This window comes from Ictidomys tridecemlineatus, chromosome 6 (assembly GCF_052094955.1).
Source record: "Ictidomys tridecemlineatus isolate mIctTri1 chromosome 6, mIctTri1.hap1, whole genome shotgun sequence".
Taxonomy (NCBI): Eukaryota; Metazoa; Chordata; class Mammalia; order Rodentia; family Sciuridae; genus Ictidomys; species Ictidomys tridecemlineatus.
Genome location: NC_135482.1, coordinates 143,744,807 through 143,764,762, shown reverse-complemented (window position 1 = coordinate 143,764,762; position 19,956 = coordinate 143,744,807). Strand labels below are relative to the sequence as shown.

The 19,956-nt window shown below is 33.2% G+C and overlaps 1 protein-coding gene across 8 annotated transcripts in view; it reads right to left on the bottom strand.

Annotated features, from left to right (window-relative positions):
• Pcdh9 (protocadherin 9) overlaps positions 1-19,956 on the bottom strand; it is an 848,769-nt gene that overhangs the window by 2,670 nt on the left and 826,143 nt on the right. The gene's annotated exons all lie outside the window — the stretch shown is intronic.

The following is a 19,956-nucleotide window of genomic DNA, read 5'->3' as shown; positions in this document are numbered from 1 at the left end:
GGAATGATCACTGATCTATCTTAAAAGAGCTCTCAGGGAAAAAATTTAAATTTTTAAAAAATTATAAAAAGTAGAAAAAATTGTTTGCAAAACTGAATATGTAAATTCTATAACTGCAAAAATACAAGAAGCAAACCCTAGTACTTGAAATATCATTAAAAATGAATATTCTAAACAGCTATATAAAATATTGTTTTTTTCTGTGTAGGCACTTATTTTATTCTAGTTGAAATCAAATGAAACTATTTTTACAACTATTTTTAAAAACTAAATATTTATTTTTAAGGAATATTCTAATTAAATTATCATACTAAAGTCACACCAGGTCTACTGAAGCATTCTGAAAACAGATTAAATTAAGAAAACTTTTGCACCCAAAGACAATATTTGGGTCCTCTAATTTCTGCATTCCTAAAGTACAAAACTGAAGGTAAATTATTAATTGATTTCATGGAATCTAACATTCATGGAGAAAAATCATGATAGGATTTTTCTTTTGTTTCATTATTTTCACTAGCAGGTAGTCCAGAATAACTTTAAAATCAGAATTTTGAAGACAAGCTCTTTCAAATGTGAAAAGAAGAAACAAGCCCTTCACTGAAAATAACAGTCAAATGGTTAAGGAATACATTGGGGTTTTTTTTGTGTGTGTGTTTTCCCCCTTGATTAAACAGTCAAGTGATAAGTGATAGCTTGGAAATTAGGAATTGATTTTATGAATAAGGTTAAGTGAGTAGGCAAGAAAGCCTCAGCTATAAAGTATTTTCGAAAGCAGAGTCATCAGAAAAAAGAAAAAAAAAAAGATGTAGACAAAAACACACCTGCAAGTTTACCTACATGAAAATTAAAATAACGGAAAAAAAATTGGAATGAAAGTCTCTGCTAAAATCTACATTATCACAACTAATATTTCTAAATGTCCAATAATTGTGAGCTTTTTATGTTTACATCAACTTGCCTTAATAAAATCCTAATTATTTCTTACATATGAAGAAAGATCTCCTGAGATAGGCAATAGCTGAGATAACGATCTAGTCAGTATCAGAACAGACATCAGATGCAAGAGTGATGTGGCTAAAATGCACTATTTCATACATTTTCAAATTTGAGGCAGTTCTTTGGATCTAAAAGACTGTTCTTGAGGATAACTGTAAAATTCCTTCCCATATGACCTGTATTCCCAGTCCCTCAAAAGCAAACAGTTTTATTTTATTTAAACACACACTCATTACTCTAAACCATTTGTCTCCAAAACCTCCAGTGATGACCTATTTCCTTGGATATTTAATTTAAATTTCTCTATGAGCCTTTTTTTGCCCGTTATTAATCTGACCACACTTTAAAAGTTCAAACTAATTCTTTGCTGGTTGGTTGGTGTTGGTGTACCTAGTAACTCTCATCCACAAAGCTAACACATTTCTCTCAAACCAGTTCATACTCCTTGCTTTAGGATCTCAGGTTTAGGAGAAGCTTTTTGCCAGGCCTGTTGTCTTTTAATTACTGACTCCTTCAAGGGTCAGCCTCTGTCCTACATACCACAGCAAGCTCTCATAACTGTCTGATCCATGTGTCACAGATACTTTAAACATTTGCACAGCTCTTTCCTTTATTGAGGAATAATAAATTTCCTCATGGACCTCCTTCAATTCTTGCTGCAATGCCATTTTTGTCTTTGGGGAAAGATTCTGAACATTTACAAGTTTTTAATTTAGTTTTCTCCCAACTAGATTGAAAATTCATTGATGGAAATGAAACTGACCTATCAGTCTTCTGATTCCCTCATACTGCTGAGCAATAGTGATGATCTATGAACAATGCTAATTGTTAATTAAAATTTTATGAGGTTGAAAATGTTCTGAGAATTAATAAAGATATCCCCCCGGCTTAAAGGCAGAGCTTAAGTAATTATAATAGAAGATGCTGATTTCACAAAGCTCACACCAAAAGCTCTTCAACAGCAAAATCTTTTGGTTATCAGTACTTTATGACAGTTAATAAATGAATTATTTAACTTCTGTTAGATGTATTTACTCCTTTCAGATTTCAACAGAGATGAAGTAGTTAATCATCAATTTGATGTACAACAAGTCTTAAAGACTTTATAAAGCAAATCTTTATTTTTCCAGTGTCATTAATGTTCATCTTATCTGTCTCCAAAGGTGGGCTGGGAATTTTCAGCAACCTCAGAAATATCAAAAGAATCATTTTTTTTTAAAATTAAACTCTGGGGAAAAAAAAGAAAATATGCACAGTTATTTTAAAATTAATTTTATTCAATATACACAATCATCTTATTAAATTAAGACATATTACCCAAGGATGGAGAATGAGATCTTTAAGCATCTGTATTTGCAGACCTTAAGTTGACACATTGAGAGACACATTTTGATAGAGTATATATATTTTTTCTCTCAAAAAGAGCAACATTAATTATCTCACAAAAATCTACTGTATGTGCTCTGTAGACTAACATTGGAAAGACGACCAGGAGTATAGCAGATAATAGAAGTCTACACTGTTCGTGGAACTGCAATCTAACCTTGGAAACAATTGGCTTAAGAGCCATGAAAAGAGAGGGAAGCACAAGGTATCATTGATTCAGGCAGACTCTTATTTCTACAAGGTAAAAGACCAATACATATTGTACCAAGTTATATCATTTCTTTCATTTCCTTAAAGATCTTCCTAAATATAATTGATAAAGGAAGACATTTATAATTAAAATTTTGTGTGCTGTGCAAAATCATTAAATGGCAAAAAAATGAGTTTCTGCCATGAAATAGCATTAATTGCTCTTTATTGCTCTTTGAGAAATATGTTTTTCATGATTCACTCTTATAAATGAATCTGAAGGAATTTGATAATGTCTGTAAATAAGATTATAGAAGTTTAGTAGATTGTTTGGTAAATCTTTAAAATAGTTATCTTTACATAACTCTTGTATGTAAAACTTAAAGATTCATCCATAGGCCAGACATGCAATTGCACTTCATAGATGAAAGTAAAAAATTTATGTTACAGTTTCAAACTGGAGAAGCCTTCCAGGAAGAGCCACACAAGTGTTGCACCTGGAAACAAGGCACTAAGCTGGAAATCTCAGGGGCAACTTATTCATGAATCGCAAGCAGAGTGGAGTTAGATAGGATTCAGGGCTCTCTTTGCATACACTAATTTGAATAATTTCTCAGGTACCAGGTAAATAAGCTATCTCAAATTATCCAGTACCTGTCCCTTCGCTGGTTAGGGTGGATGCTTAATGACCCACTAACATGAAAGATCTAGAAGGGAAGTGCTGGTTTCCAATTCATTTCTCTCATGTTTAGAACGATGAAAACTTTTTAATATAATTTTTAAAATATTTATTTATTTTTTTCTTAGTTGTTGTTGACACAATTTTATTTATTTATTTTTATGTGGTGCTGAGGATTGAACCCAGGGCCTTGCATGCACTGGGAGAGCGCTCTACTGCTGAGCCACAAACCAAGCCCAAAACCATGGAAATTTCTTGTGCTCCCAGAAAGAAAAGAAGCATTCAGTTATGGATTATTAACATTTTGTTATTGATTATTAACATTTCTCAGTTTATGAATGAAAACAATCTGTGATTCTTCATCATATATATAACATTAAACTATTAGGGAATTTTTGCTAGTATTATAGTATACACTAAACTAAAATTCTTTATCTTTTACACATTTTTGTTATAACTATAAATAATTGTCCTAAATGATGAGCAATTATATTAGTATTTATTCATACATTCTCTCAACAAATATTCATTGAAATCTGACAAATATATTATGTATATAATATATATAATATGTATTATATTATATATATATATATATATTACACTGCTGGATTAATAGATGTCTTGAGGTTTTACACATCTGCATAGGAGTGTTTGTATATGTGTACATGAATATATGTGTTTTCTATGTTGTTGCTCTAGTTTCTCTTACACTTTATGAAGTCCTGGTTATGTTATATTATGCAATAATGTTTATAATTCTGGTTAGGATTCCAAACGGCTTACACTTACTATAATTTAATCATTATTCTAAATTCTTTCCTTAAAAATAAAATAATTGAATTCTCCCAGCATGATGTTTTTAACACTAAAATATTACTTTTTAAAAAGTGAAATTATTTGTTTCTCTTCATATTCTTCAGTTTGAGTTTAGTCATTCTTTGTTTTGAAACATTTGTATAAAGATGTAAGTGCTGATAAAACTATGTAAGACATTTCTTTCTGCCTTTAAAATTTGAAAACAAAAATAAAGTATATGATAAAAAGATCTTGAAGTTGTCTTGGCATTTTATATTTATATCAGATGTCAATACTCCTCACTACATCTTTGCACAAATCACCTTCTCACTCAAAAACAAAAAAATATTTTCCAAAAGTTAAGCAATTAACCACTGTCAGAAAACTGCCTTTATTACTGGATTCTACAGCTATAGGCTTAAAATGTGAAGCAACCCAAGTTAGTGGAAGTCCAGCCAGACTTTAGTGGAAAGATAAGTGAGTGGTCCTTGGTCTCATTTTATTATACCCGGAAGCAGAACTATTACTCCATTGATTAACTCACTGCTGTAATTAACAAGTAGCTTCTGGCTTGTTGACCAGCAGTTTTTCAGTCTGATTATTTGAAACCTTTTAACTCTAAAACTTGAAACTGGTATAAAAATAAAATCCTCAGACCATTTTATATTCCTGAATAGTTTTTATATAATAAAAAGTTTTTGCCTCTTAATAAATTTTCTTTCATTTTTGTCTTTTCTGGGGATCAAACTCAGGGCTTCACACATAATAGCAAGTTCTCTACTACTAATCTATATCCACAAACCAATGAATTAGAATTTTTACTGTTTTTGAGAATTTACGATTAGGTAAAATACATTTTAATCAGATTATTACAATGAAATTGTGAAATAGATAAGTCATTTTCATATCATTTTAAATCCAATTCATCACATGTCAATGAATTTTTTCAAGTTTTTAATAAGAGAAAAATTCCTCTTTAATGATGGTCTTTTTAAAAATTCATTTTCATTATGAATATTAACTCATAATTATTGTATGAATTAATGGGTTTCACTTTGACATTTTCATTCATGTGTATATGTGCTTGATGACACCCATCCTCTCTACTACCCTCAATTGCTCTTCTCTCTATTCTTTCTCACCCTGCCCCTGGTCTCTTTCCTAATAGTCCTTCTACTTTTAGCTCTCCCTTCCCAATTTTCATATATGAAGGAAAATATGTGATACTTGTCTTTCTCTATCTGGCTTATTTCACTTAACATGATGCCACCAGTTCCATCTATTTTTCTGCATGTGACACAATTTTATTCTTCTTTATAAATGAATAATATCCCATGATGTATATGGACTTTATCTTCTTCATCCATTCATATTCTGACAGCCACCTAGGCTATTGTGAATAGTAAGTACTGCAATAAAGATAGGAACACAGACATCTCTTTTGTACACTGACTTTACTTCTTCAGGTATACACACTGAAATGTTATATCTGAATCACATGGTACCACTATTGTTAGTTTTTTTGAGGAAACTCCACATGATTGTCCATAGTAGCTGTACTAGTTTGTACCCCTACCAACAATTCCACATTCTCTCCAGCATTTGTTGTTTTCTTTTGATGGTAGCTATTCTGACTGGGGTAGCATATAAAGTCAGTGTTGTTTTGATTTGCTTTTCCTTGATTGCTGAAGATGTTGTTATTGTTTTGGTGTTTTATATATTTATGTATTTTTTAATTTTTTGGTACCAGAGATTGAACCCAGGGACAATTAACTACTAAGTCACATCCCCAGCCCTTAGGGCATCTCTCAGTTACTGAGGCTGACTCTGAACTTGCAATCTTCCTGCCTCAGCCTCCTTAGCCTCTGGGATTACAGGCATGTATCACTGTGCCTGGCTGATATTTTTTAAATATATTTATTTATCCTTTATACTTTTTTTTATTTAGAAGTGTCTACTTAGATCATTTGCCCATTTATTGATTGGATTGCCTGGTCTTTTTTTGAGAAATTTTATGAGTTCTTTATATATTCTAGATAGTAATCCTTGTTTGGATGAACAGCTTGCAAAGATTTTCTTCTGTTTTTAGATGGTTTCCTCTGCTTTGCAGCTTTTAAATTTGATGTAATTCCATTTGTCAGTTCTTGCTTTTATTTCCTGAGCTACTGAAGTTCTATTTAAGAAATTTTTGCTTGGGCCTATACTTGAAGTGTTTTCCCTTAAGCAGGTTCAAAGTTTCAGATTTTACTTTAAGATCTTTGATCCTTGGGCTGGGGATGTGGCTCAAGTGGTAGTGCGCTCGCCTGGCATGCATGCGGTCCTGGTCCGATCCTCAACACCACATACAAACAAAGATGTTGTGTCCCTCGAAAACTAAAAAAAAAAAATAAATATTAAAAAATTCTCTCTCTCTCTCTCTCTCTCTCTCTCTCTCTCTCTCTCTCTCACTTTAAAAAAAAATCTTTGTTACAACTATCTTATATTTGATAAAGGGGCTAAAAGCATGCAATGGAGGAATGGAGGAAGGATAGCATCTTTAACAAATGGTGTTAGGAAAACTGGAATTCCATATGCAACAAAATGAAACTGAATCCCTTTCTCTCGCCATGCACAAAAGTTAACTCAAAATGGATCAAGGAGCTTGATATCAAATTAGAGACTCTGCGTCTGATAGAAGAAAAAGTTGGCTCCGATCTATATATTGTGGGGTTGGGCTCCAAATTCCTTAATAGGACACCCATAGCACAAGAGTTAATAACAAGAATAAATAAATGGGACTTACTTAAACTAAAAAGTTTTTTCTCAGCAAGAGAAACAATAAGAGAGGTAAATAGGGAGCCCACATCCTGGGAACAAATTTTTACTCCTCACACTTCAGATAGAGCCCTAATATCCAGAGTATACAAAGAACTCAAAAAATTAGACAATAAGATAACAAATAACCTAATCAACAAATAGGCCAAGGACCTGAACAGACACTTCTCAGAGGAGGATATACAATCAATCAACAAGTACATGAAAAAATGCTCACCATCGCTAGCAGTCAGAGAAATGCAAATCAAAACCACCCTAAGATACCATCTCACTCCAGTAAAATTGGCAGCCACTATGAAGTCAAACAACAAGTACTGGTGAGGATGTGGAGAAAAGGGTACACTTGTACATTGCTGATGGGACTGCAAATTGGTGCAGCCAATTTGGAAAGCAGTATGGAGATTCCTGGGAAAGTTGGGAATGGAACCACCATTTGACCCTGCTATTGCCCTTCTCGGACTATTCCCTGAAGACCTTAAAAGAGCATGCTACAGGGATACTGCCACATTGATGTTCAAAGCAGCACAATTCACAATAGCTAGACTGTGGAACCAACCCAGATGCCCTTCAATAGATGAATAGATTAAAAAAAATGTGGCATTTATACACCATGCAGTATTACGCAGCACTAAAAAATGACAAAATCATGGAATTTGCAGGGAAATGGATGGCACTAGAGCAGATTATGCTTAGTGAAGCTAGCCAATCCCTAAAAAACAAATACCAAATGTCTTCTTTGATATAATGAGAGCAACTATGAACAGAGCAGGGAGGAAGAGCAGGAAGAAAAGACTAACATTAAACAGAGACATAAGATGGGAGGGAAAGGGAGAGAAAAGGGAAATTGCATGGAAATGAAGGGAGACCCTCATTGCTATACAAAATTACATATAAGAGCCTGTGAGGGGAATGGGAAAATAAACAAGGAGAGAAATAAATTACAGTAGATGGGGTAGAGAGAGAAGATGTGAAGGAAGGGGAGGGGGGATAGTAGGGGATAGGAAAGGTAGCAGAATACAACAATTACTAATAGGGCATTATGTAAAATTGTGGATGTGTAACCGACGTGATTCTGCAATCTGCATTTGGGGTAAAATTGTGAGTTCATAACCCACTTCAATCTAATGTATGAAATATGATATGTCAAGAGCTTCGTAATGTTGTGAACAACCAATAAAAAAAATAAAAATAAAAAGATCTTTGATCCATTTTCAGTTGATTTTTGTTCAGGATGAGAGATATGGATCTAGTTTCAATATTCTGCATATGAATATCCAGTTTTCCCAAAATCATTTGTTGAAGATGTTAGCATTTTTTTCAACATTTAAATTTATATATGACAGCAGAATGCATTACAATTCTTATTACACATATAAAGCACAATTTTTAATATCTCTGATTGTATACAAAGTTATTCACCCCAATTCATGTCTTCATACATGTATTTTGCATAATAATGATCATCATGTTTCACCATCATTTCTAACCCCATGCCCCCTCCCGTCCCCTCCAACCCTTCTACCCTATTTAGAGTTCATCTATTCCTCCCATGCTCCCTCTCCCTATCCCACTATGAATCAGCCTCCTTATATCAAAGAAAATATTCAGCATTTGGTTATTTAGGATTTGCTAACTTCACTTAGCATTATCTTCTATAACTCCATCCATTTACCTGCAAATGCCATGATTTTATTCTCTTTTATTCCATTGTGTATATACGCCACATTTTTTAATCCATTCATCTATTGAAGGGCATCAAGGTTGGTTCCACAGTTTGGCTCTTGTGAATTGTGCTGCTATAAACATTGATTGATGTGGCTGTGTCCCTGTAGTATGCTGTTTTTAAGTCCTTTTGGTATAGACCAAGGAGAGGGATAGCTGGATCAAATGATGGCTCCATTCTGTGAGGTGAATACAGAGCCTACATCTTAGGAGAAAACTTTTTACCCCTCACACATCAGATAGAGCACTAATACCTAGAGTATATAAAGAACTCAAAAAGTTAAACACACACACACACACACAAAAAAAAAAAATAACCCAATCAATACATGGGCCAAGGACCTGAAGAGACACTTCTCAGATGATGATATATAATCAATCAACAAAAATATGAAAAAATGTTCATCATCACTAGCAATTAGAGAAATGCAAATCAAAACTACTCTAAGATTTCATCTCATTCCAGTCAGAATGGCAGCTATCATGAAGACAAACAACAATAAGTGTTGGCGAGGATGTGGGGAAAAAGGCACACTCATATACTGGTAGTGAGACTACAAACTGGTGCAGCCAATATGGAAAGCAGTATGGAGATTTCTTGGAAAGATGTTAAATTTTCTCTGATGTATTTTATAGTACTTTAGTTTAAGAATTATCAGGTTGCAGATACCTGGTTTTATTTCTGGGTCTTTTATTTTATTTCATTGTTCTGCCTGGTCTGTTTTTATGCCAATACCATGATGTTGTGTTACTATCACTTGGTAGTATGTTTTGAAATCACATTTATGATGCCTCTAGACTTGCTCTTTTTGCTCAGAATTGCTTTGACTATTCAGAGTCTTTTCTGATTCCATATGAATTTTAGGACTCTTTTCATGTTCAATAAGGAATGTCACAAGTTCTTTGATGGGATATCCTTGGATCTGCAGATCATTTTCTATAATATATTTATTTTCACAATACTAATTTTCCCAATTCATTAAACATAGAATTCCATCTTCTAGGATCCTATTTTATTTTTGAGGTGTTTAGGAATAAAATTGTTTTCCTTATTTCTTTCTCCATGAATTAATTATTACTGAAAAAGCTGACTGCTATATGCTGACTTTGTATTCTGCTACCTTGCTGAATTTATCAGTTATAAAAGTCTTTCTGTGAGGTCTCTATGGATGTCTAAATGTGGAATCATATCATTTTCAAAAAGATAAAGTTGGCCTTCTTTTAGACTTATATACTTTTACTTATTTCTCTTATTGCCATGTCTAAAATTTCAGTTACTGTATTGAGTAAGATTGGTGAGAGTTGACACCCTTGTCTTGTTCCTGATTTAAAAGAAATATGTCTCCCATTCAGTATAATTTTGGTTAAGGCCTGTTGTATCTAACTTTTACTGTCCTGAGTTATGGTCTTTCTATACCTAATATATTTGGGCCCTTTATCATGAAAGAATATTGAATTTTATCGATGGTATGTTCTACATGTTTTGAGAGAATCATGTATTTATTCTTAATTTTATTTATGTTTTTCATTACATTAATTGTTAATGCAATACATATCTGAGTGTCATGCTATAATGTATTTTGTGGTAAGAACATATATAGCTATTTTTATGAAAAACAGTTTTCTCCTAAGTTCTAATTTTCATGTATTTCCCTAAGGCTTTATATGAGCACAAGTGTGTAGAATGCTAAGAGTTGTGCATCACTAAATATCTTAAAATAGAAGATACACATACTGATTTGAGTTTGATAAAGCCATTTCCCTGACATTCTATATTTTTTTCTCTATACTTGCTGTTATAAGCATGCTGAGAAAAATTTTAATTTTTATACTTGTTATTTACCCTGATCATTCTTTCTACAACAAAATTTAGGGAAACAAATTTTAATTTTAATTTTTTTAAAGACTGATACAACAAAAAGTCTTTTTTTACTAGCTCATTTTCAACCTCAGTTTCATCTGTCTTTCTTTCTTTCTTACTTCCTTTTTAAAACAAGATGTAGCATAATTATTAATTATATTTTTGGAGTATTACTTTAAACAGGAAAGCTAAAGGTAATGGATTGGTAAGCCTTGTAGGACTTAAAGGACAAGTCAGAAACAAATTTATTTCATAGACATCCCAAATCCACTATTTCATCAACATGTTCTTTATTTATTGAGTTGCTTAAAAATTAAATCAGTTGATTTGTTTTGAAATGAATACATGAAATGATGTACATAGGTTATAGACAGATACTAATCATTTTACATAAGGAACATGTGCATGTGTGGATTTTGGTATGGGTGACTGGTTCCTGAAAGCATCTCTCTGCAGATACTAAGGATCAAATGTAATTTTGAGAATAATGTTTCCCATTTATTCACTTTTAAAAAAAATTCAGCTCTTGTTGGGTTTGAAAAATTATTGCATAAAATATCTAAAATCAGAACAAATTCAGAAATCTCAATGTGATCATTCCAAGTAGGGCAAAAGGAGAAATCCCTAGCACAACAATGAATTAGTATGGATTTTTAGAAACTAATATCAGATTTCCTAACTCCAAGTCTCTTATCTACAAATTAAGAGAAAAAATATCAGATTTTGATGTGTGAGTTCTACACATTCTTTTATTCTTTAACTATCACTGTAGTTTGTCATCCATGTAATCTAATAATAAAACTCTTAAAGGTTATTTTTATTTAATTAATGAGAAGTAGAAGTCTATTTTTCTGATAGACTACTCCATCACTGAAGTTGAATTATGGTTTTGGATTGTGAAATTATATTTAAGATAAATATACATATTTTTAATCTAAGTAAAAACTTGATGGTTTTATCAGAGTTTTATCTTGTAGCTCAGATTTAAGAACATTGTGAATGCATCTACAGTCACCTTGAAAAACAGATAAACACAAAGCCCACAACAGTAGGATTTAACAAAACCTTTGGTTAACAAGTAAACAAGGATTAAATGTTTTACACGTTCCTCATACATATTTTCTTCCCTTGGTCACAGATGAAAAGTCAACATTTGCAGATGGAGAAAGTCCAAATACAATAACACATGGCCACCCCAAGCAGCAGACTCTCTGCCAGAGAGGATATTGCTATTTGGACAGACTTTATAGTTCAAAAAGAATGGAGAGTACTCCTTTATACATCCTCTGCCTTCTTCTGCATCACATGAATATTAGCAGATGATTTCCTCATCTGCTGAAGCTAAGTGCCGAAAGGAAAATTATCTCTGATAATTTTATGAATTCACCAGTAGTATTTTATATTGCTATCACTTGAAGGACAATAGTCTAATGAGATAAACTTTCAGTGATTAAATAAATTTTGACTAAATTTCTTGATGTGGAACATATTACTTATATTATTGAGGATCATATTTACTTCCCTCTATAGTTCATAATTTCTTTTAACAAGATTTGATGTCTTTCATTAAAAAATACTCGAAATTCATATACTGATGTCTTCTGAATTACTCTTCATTTCATCCAAATTGAGTTGTTTCTCAGAAAAAAAAAATAGGTAAATCTCATTGATCTGAAAGACCTTTTATAAAGCAGCTCAAAGGTTTGAAGCAGTAAAATAATTTTATAGAGATTAATTTCTGGTGGAAAACTAAGATTAAAATGAAGAATCAACTTCCATAATCTTTTGTCCCCTTAAAAAACTTGTAGTTCAAATCTAGGTTGGTATTTCATAATGTTGTGAAATAATTCACCTTTACACAACATCCTCTGTTTCCCATGTTCTAGGACTATTAATCAGAATGGGCAGGGGGACTTGTAAAGTTCATTTTCATATCCAGGGGCCTACAAATGTCCTCACCCATCACTGCTGTATGGATTCTCTCCTAGACTCTGGGATGGAGGTTCAACTTTTCAGTCTTCAGTGGGAAGAGTCCCAGGTGATTTTGACCATCAGGCAAATTAGACGAAATACTTCATGAATTATCAACGATTTAAAGACACAATACTTTATATATTTTAAAGATGTCTGATGTATTATTTTTTAAATGGAATAAAATATTAATTATGTTCCATGCGTCCTATAGGTGTATGTGTGTATATGTTTATACTTGGAATCTCTAACTATCACTTTGAATTAAAATATCATAGCTGAGCAATTTCTAATGTAATATGCATATAAATCACTTTGGGAAATTATTTAAATGCATATTATGAGTCAGTAAGTGTGGGTGGGTCCTAAGTTCCTGAATTTCTCAAAATTCCTCAAATAAAGCTGCTTAAATTCATGAACTACATTTTTGAGATTCAAAGATGTAGAGGACTTAGTTCTCTCTATCCTGTGTATTCTCAGGGCTAAAGCACTAAAGTTTTCAGACTTCATTAGCTACCAGAATTAATTTGAAGGCTTTTAAACATAGAATTCCTGATCCTATCAAGAAATTCCCATAGGTTTGAGGTGGAACCCAAGAATTTTCCATCTCAAGTGTTGCCACTCCAGTCTGTCAATAGATTCACTGTAAGCATGAGTTTCCCTGGATGGCCATGAACCCTTCTTGACACCAGTAGTTGTTGAAATGCTCAGACTCATTATCTATATTCACCCTAAGTGAGCTCTTATAGTTATATGGATTTATATATGCGGATGATTCCCCCATATATCTGCCTAGCCATTTATCTTTCTTCTAGGGGCCATATTAATTTATCTGACTCCCTATTCAGTGAGCATCATTTGATTTCTTACTGGCATTTCCAAATTATATTCTGTATTATTTTTTCAATTCTCTAAACCTACAATTGGCTCTGAATTTCTCATTGCTGCATATGACATACCCATTGCCATGATGCTGAATACAGGAACAAAATGATTAGAGTCATCCTTGACACCTATTAGGCAGAAATTTAAATTCTTCCTCCTCTCAGTATTTCCTACCATAATCTCTGAGACTGTGAATCACACCAGTAATTATGTTGAATTATATGACAAATATGTCACACCAGTAATTATGTTGAATTATATGGCAAAAGGGGATTTATAGGAATAATAATTGTGCTAATCAGTTGATTTTCAGTTAATTAAAAAGATTGTGGGTAGGCACAACATAGCTATAAAGATAAAAGAACCAAACAGAAAGTTTGTAAGAACAGCTAAGAGCTGAGAGCTCCACTCACTAGATGGCCAGCACAACAGAGATTTCAGTCTTATACCCACAAGGAACAGGATTATGCCAACAGACCGAATGACCGACCTGGCAGCCTATTCTTCCTCTGAGCCTCCAGATCAGAATCCTGCCCTGCTAAGTCCTTGATTTCAGTTTTGGGAAACCCAAACCATGTCAAGCCCACCTTGACTCCTGAGGTCACAAAATGGATGACAACTGATACTATTAATCTATGCTTTTGTAAACTGCTAAATTTGTTAAAATTTGTTCCTAAGCAATAGATAATTTATACAACAATATTCTTTTATTCCAATCACACAATCAGTAAGTCATTTAGTTCATCAATTTTGCTGCAAATTCAGCAGCTCAAGCAACCGTCATTTCCTATCTGGACTCATTATTCCACGCTTTCTTTATTCTAGTCTCCAATCTATAACTAGAGGCAGCATATGTGTATCAACTTCCTGAGGGTTATAACAAACTGCCAAGAAACTAGTGGCTTAAAACAACACACATTCACACTCCTACAGTTCTAGAAGTCAAAAGTGTGAAATCAATTTCACTGGGGTAATTCAAGGTGTTGGGCTGGTTTCTTCTAGAAGTTCTGAAAGAAGAATCCATTCTCTTTTCTCTTTTCAACTTCTTGAGGCCATCTGTGTTCCTTGCAGATTTCCTCCTCTGTTTTTCCAAGTACAGTCACTCCAGTCTCTACTTTAATGGTCACATCACTTTCTCCTCTGACTCCTCCTGCATTCCTCTTATAAAGACATCTGTGATTACAAGAGATCACCTAGGATGACCTCATCTCTAAGTGAGATCCTTAACTTAATCACATCTGCAAAGTCCTTCTTGTCCACATAAGTTAACATATTGATGCATTATGGGTGCTGAGGTCTAGATCTGTTTGGGGGAACTATTATTCAGCCTAACACAATATGTAAAACAGAATGACTCACTCACCTACTTCCAATCATTCATATCAGGGAAAAAGCCACACTCCTCCTCAAGGCCCAGAGAACCTCTTATCACCCATTCCCACCCAGCTTCCTAATCTTATACCACACCTCCATCTCTACACTCTTCTGTGTGTCACATTGATTCTTGCTATGCCTTAAATATAATAAGTTCAGTTTGGTCTCAGGGTCTTTGGTTTTGATATTAATTATGCCTAGAATAATCTTATTGTCCATAGAATTACTACTCCTTCACTTCATTTATGTGTTTCAGTTCATTAGAGCATTTCCTGATCACTGTAAAAAAATAATAATATTCTGTACTCTGTCATTCTCTATCCCCTTACCCATCCTTATTTTTATTTCATTACCTTCACTTCATATTTATTTGTTAATAGTCAATCTTTCTCACTTTAGTAAGTGCCACAAAGTTAAGTAATTTGCTTTTGTGATAACTGTATTTTCAACATCTAGTGCTCTAGTCTGGTATGTTGTACAAAATTATTACGTATATTAAAAAGAGAAAAACATGTATAAGATTTGTACTAGATATGAAATCATCAAGTTAAAATAAAAACTATATATATATATTCCATTATGAGACAAATATTTTCCATCAAAGAAATAGTTAATAGTGCTATTTCTAACCTACACACTACAGATATTGGTAAGAATACTTAGCGTAACAGCTCACCAAGAGAATCTTTAGAATGTCTAAACAGTATTAACAAGGGCTAAATAGATGCTTTCAAAAGCACTTATATTTTGCCTTAGTTTGGAGTTGAAACAAATGGGACTACCCCAAAGTAAAACTTAATTAGGCTGCTTCCTAAATCCCCTCTCACCACTTACTTAATCACACCAAACCATTCATAATTCCTTTAGCCACAGAGCTCTTTAGATGTTTTCAAAAATCCAGATTCACAGAATATATAACAAAGCAATTCTTTAAAGCCTGAAGACACCAAAGTAATTATTAGCAATTATTCTCGGGCAGAGATCTAATAAGGTGCAGATAACTGTGCAGGATTTAATCTTTGGTACAGGTACTTTCAAGTAAATGAGAAGATATTTAGAAAACATTAAGTTGATTAACAAATGTATTGAAAATATAAAAGTAGTTTAGGCTCTCTACAAATATATTATTTTTACCATGATAAAGGATGCAATTACTTTTCATGAAGATTAGAGTGGTGGGGGTGTAGAAATGGGAGGATAAGATTTTAAAAGAAGCTAATATGTTATATTAGAGGGCTATAGGATACCATTGTGAAATTCATTGCTTAAACTCAGTTTTACATAAAGAAAAACTACTCTAAAGATGGAAAAATGTTGTATTTTGAAAGAATCTCTAAGGGAGCAGTTGAAAAATGCCATTACTCCATTATTGAAAATGGTCTATATAAAAGAGTATTGTAGGGAGAAATTTTGCTCTCTCAGAGTGATGCATAGGATTATCCATTACAATATAAAAAATAAGTTTATATTTTAAAAGACCTTGCAAATCCAGAGAACTTACTTCATTAATTCAGTTCCTTGAAAGACAAACTTATTTCCTAAAATGACAAATATTGAATGTGAATTTTGTAACATCTATATAAAGTTGCCTGAAATTTTCTGCAGTATTTTCTGCTTTGTTTATCAATCATAAATACAATTTTTAGTTGAAAGACAGAAGTCACACTTTTTAAAAATACTAGGCTACTGTTTTATTGGTAGTTTGACCATTACTTCCTAAAATTCAATAGACATAATATTGTCATATTTATCATAGAAAAATCATTTTCATTACACTTTTATAAGACATAGTATCTTTTTCTAAAATGAAAAAGAAATTCCTTGCAATTTCAGTGTACTCTAACATTTAGTTGGAAATATTTAAAGAGCTGTCAAGATGAAGACAAACTTTTCATGTAAAACTTTAGGAATACTAGCATTGCCCTCAGAACAGTGCCTTAGTAATTGTACGAAAACAAATGGGAAGGGAACTGCCTTCAAGTTCTCTATCTAGGAGGAAAGCATTTGGTAAGTAAAATTTAATCTTGTCTTCAGAGGGATTGGTTGTCTTTTGATTCTGGGTTATTCCAATAACTTAAAAAAAAGACTTATGACAGTCACATTGGCTTCTTATTTAGACTTCTTCTCCCTTTATAATTAAATATATTTTTATTATTTTTCATTTCCTTTTATTAAAATGACCCATGCTTGAACATGATTGGTCTTTGACTATTCTGGTAAGCTCATTAATATTACCATGTCGTTGACCAAATGTTAATTGTTATTCTTTAGAAGTATATGAAAGCATCAGGGACAGCTTTATAGAGCTACTTCAATCCAAATGCAGGGATGCTTGAGGCAGATGGCAGATGAATGCAATTTTGAGATAGTTTCATTGAGGCATCTCTGGACTCATACTGTGAAACCTTGACTCCTCATGAGCCAGCACAGCTTAGGCAATTTTAAGTGTCTTGATAGGAAAGAAAACATGCTCAAGGAGATTAATAGAAGAATTTAATGAATAGACTCTTCATAAGTTCAGGCTTGGGAAAGTATACTACCGGGTTGTTGGGAGAGGCAAGGACCTGGAAAAGTAGGAAATTATTACAACCTTAGGCCGAAAAGTTCAAGATGAGGCAGAAATATGCCTAGAATCTCTCGAGAAGAATACCTGGAATAAAATAAATAATGGCTTTTCTTGGTGCTGGATATATAACCCAGAACCTCACACATGTTTAGCATGTTCCACACTGAGCTATGTCCCCCAATTCTCATTAGTGACTTTTAAAATAACCTAATTTACATCCAAGCATTGATTTTTTTAACTGATCTAAACACCATTTCAAAATCCTCTGTAGTGACCCGTGAATAATCCAGCCTGACTTAATCAGTTTAGAAACAATACTGCCTCCTAACTATACTGATATGTAAGCCAGTTATTAGAATAATAAATTAGAGTAAAATTATTTATGATTTCAGGGCAACCTTTAGAGACAATAGAAACTATGTTAGTAACAAAGAATAAAGTGTTCAATGTGTTTTTAAATATATGAGACAATTCTTGAAATGTTGTGTTTATACATTTAACAAATATCATATATCATTTATGCAAAACATTACAACCTAACTCAACCAGGCTTATATGTATTAGAACTATGTTTATTAGAAAATGTATGAGTCAGAGTTTCTGTATCCATTCAACTTCATGCAGTAAAATATATTGGAAGCACTTGATTCCATTTTTGAGTTCTGACATTATCCTCTGTGCCTCAGTCTACCACATCAATAAAATCACAGGACAGCTAAGCCTTGCAAAACACTATCAATACTCTTTAGGGCGTCAGTTCATTTCTCCCTAATAGAAATGAACTGCACAGTGAACCTTTATTTTTTAATCTAGATGACAGTCAAAGGTTACGAGATCTGTGAACCTTTGACAAGATTTATAAACTTAAGTTGTTGTCTATAACAATTGGTATGGCTTTGGTTCAAAATCAATCACTAAGAGTATTTTTTCACTTGGTGAAATACTCTAAAATGCAAAATGTTCTGTCAGTATGGAGAGTAAATAGAACTCCAACAGGCAGCACATTTCACAACCATGGTATTACTGATAGACTTCCTGGAGCTATGTTCCTTGGTGGAATGTGTGCGTGAGCGCACGCGCGCGCGCGCGCGCACACACACACACACACACACACACACACACACACACACCCCTATCCAAAAGCAAAGTATCTTAGGGCCACCTTGTTGACAACAGTATTATTTTAGTCTAATTAACTATATACTGTAGACCTTGATTATATTTTACAAGCTTCATTGTAACAAAATACGGCCCAGTTGATAGAAGATGAACTGATGCTGATGGATTAAATAGATGATATAAGATTAACACATTGTAGCTTAAGTATTCTCCCTTTAAGCAAGGCCACTGAACTGAGTGTCTTTCCCTGTCAGAGTGTTGTTCACTAAATCAAACGCATGGCTTCTTAGTAATTACTGCTACATTCACCAAAATGTATTCTCCTCTTAATTGAATATGCTGCACACACCCTAGGCAGAGCATAAGATATATACCTGGCATTGCTTTACAATCTTGCTTGATTGGACTCCTGAAGCAAACTATAAATATATACCAATGATTACAACCTGCTCTTTAAATTCTATGACATTAAGTTGAAGAATGTCAAAGTCATGAACCAGGAAACATACCAAAGTTTTCCTTCAAAAGCTGAGTAATCATTTGCCATGAGATTGTTCTACTTGTTATAAAATAAATATTTAATTTTTGAACCCACTTATTTGCAGAGTTAAGGGGTGATGTTCTGATTTTTTTTTTAAATTAACTGGAAATGACAGTTCCTTATATACAGATTACATTTCTATGGGTAAAGGTGCAAGAATGGATAAAGATCAATGTAACACTGGGCAATTTTGTATTTTACAAATAGATTATTTGTTCATTCTTATCATTTCTCTTAGGTGCTGGTCCTGTTTGAAAGTGTGGTGTTTGGCTGGCTACCTGTTTTTAAATCCCTAGGGTCATGACTCAATACATGGAATTCTAAACTGTCTTTATTTGTTTGTTTGATTAAAATGGTCAATGTAGATGCATGGGTTATGTTTGTGAGAACATTTGTTTAAAAACAAACAAGCAAACAAACAAATTTTAAAAACCCATTCTTTATAGTAGTTTATGCTGAAAGATGACATCTTTCTATCTGTATTTTCTGAACTCTGATGAGACTTGAAATTATTTTTAGTGTTTTCCCTTTCTAGCCCACTTAAGCTCCACACCCCTGAGCTCACTAAGGAGCAGAAGTTTGCTTGCTTGTGACTCATTCCTTGTTTCCTCACTTGCTCAGTAGCACAGGGCCTCTTGTACCTAGCTCCAGTGCCAATGATTAAGAAATATTCTAGGCCTGTGAGGTGACTGTGTCACCAACTTTATTAAATGTAAATCATGATCCAAATTGATAAAATGATCTGAATTATATTAACAGGACCACATACCATCCATTAGGGAGCATACAAAGTGTGATAATGATGATGATGATTTGGAATAGATAGCAAATTTGTGTCACATTATTTTGGCTGTTCTCCTGTAGGACATGCTGATTTTTGCTTTATTTTTAAATTTCATTCTATGAGGAAAGCATTCTGGGGTCAGGGTATTCAAGTCTCTAACAAAATGTACCAACCGAATGGCAAGGAGCCAAGACATCCCATTCTGTCTGGTTATCCCAATGACAGATGCAAATTGACTTAGGATCATTTTGGCTGGGATGATCAATATTGA